Here is a 1,873-nt window from a genome sequence, read left to right on the forward strand (position 1 = left end):
TTTCAGTCCATACTCAGCTGGGTCCAACACAGAGCAGCACATAGCAGAAAGCAACCATTCATGGCAGTGGCAAAGAGCAAGAGCAAGAGCACAAGGGAGGGGTAGCAGCAGCTCAAGCAGCTGGCTTCTCTTTCCACCTTACATTGTAATGCAAATTACCTGCCCCAGGGCAGGTGCAGCAACCACACCCACAGTAATCAATCACAAACTCTAGAAGCCCCCCAAGACTGCATGAGGCTTTGGGGGGACAACTATACATAAACCATAACAATCCTACTGCTGTAATCTTAGCATTATTATTATTATTATCATCATCATCATCATCATCATCATCATCATCATCATCATCATCATCATCATCATTTTGCAGAACCGGGGATTGAACTCAGACCCTTGAGCTTGCCAGGCAAGCAGTTATTTTACTGAGTCATCTCCCCAGTCCCAATCCTAGCATTATTGTACTATTAATCCATCCTAGTGTCACACACTCCAGATCTGAAGCCTGGGTTGTACTTGAGGCAAGATGAGAAGTGTTGCTGTGAAAACTGTTATGGCCATGTATAAACTTCCCCTGATAAATGTAATCATTATATGTTGTAAACATACATGTGCTAATAGAAATACATGATAAAAAACAAAAAGACAAGAGGATGCAACAGATGTTTACACCCATACATGGAGGAGGGGGGGATATTTCATAATGACTCTGAAGATGGGAAAGAAATTTTCATGTTGAATAACTAATGAGAAGCTAGTGGACTGGGAAGATAGCTCAGTGACATAAGCTTCTGCCTGGCGAGTAGGAGGTCCGGAGTTTGATCCCTGGTATCACATGCCATGCTAGCCTGGAACTGACTGTCGTGGTGCACACCTGTAATCCCAGTGCTGGGGAGGCTGAGACTGGTGGATCGCTGAGTCTGAACTATGAATCAAGACCCTGTATTAAATAATAATTAAAAACTACATTAGGCTAGGGTATCTGGAGAATATAATGGAATTTGGACAAAATCTTAACACTTTGAAAATTTATACTTAGTTGGGAGAATTATTTGCTCTATCAAAAGTGTGATCCTTAGACTACTTAGAAGCAACATATGAGAATAAACTTAATTGTTTTACAATTATTGACAAATAAAAATTGTTAATAGTCTTATAATATCTTCTAGGAAAATAAGATATCTGTAGTAAATTCTGTGCACAATGGTTATCTACAAGAGATACGATTTTCTACTTCATTTTATAGCTCCCCCTTTTTTGGGGAAGGCTAGGGACTGAGCCTAACACCTTGCATGTCAGGCAACTACTTTATCACTGAGCTATATTCCCAGCCTGAATATGCTAGTTTTGATTACTTTGTGTTTTCCCTTTTACAAAGCTTCTGTGTTCAGAATCTATAACTAGGATAAAATTAGAGCAAGAAAGATTGTGGAGAAAAGTGGAGTTACGAATTTATCAACTTCAGAGCTGGACACCAAGTGGTTTGCTACCATCCTAGTCAGTCAAAGGAAATACTATTTTTTCACAGCAGTTACAATTCATATGTTGCTAAGAATAGTCCTGTATATCATTAAGTTCCTTTTTTCCCCCATAAATTTATTGAAAAACAAATAGCAATGAGACAGTTTCAAACCAAACTGGTAGGACAGTTTCAATAATTAACACATTGTATACATTTTTCCTAGTGGTTAGTTGCTGTACAAGATGCAGACATGATATCCTACTTACATACACCATTAGAACAAATCCCTCTATTCATTAAGAGAATGTAACTGCATATCGATCCTAGCCATTTGAATACACAGATACAAAATGGACATTCATCAGCATCCCCTTTTTGTTGTTAAGTTCCATTATTTGATTATTAGAGGTGTGT

Source organism: Octodon degus, unplaced genomic scaffold, assembly GCF_000260255.1.
Source record: "Octodon degus isolate 3935 unplaced genomic scaffold, OctDeg1.0 scaffold00146, whole genome shotgun sequence".
NCBI classification, from domain to species: domain Eukaryota; kingdom Metazoa; phylum Chordata; class Mammalia; order Rodentia; family Octodontidae; genus Octodon; species Octodon degus.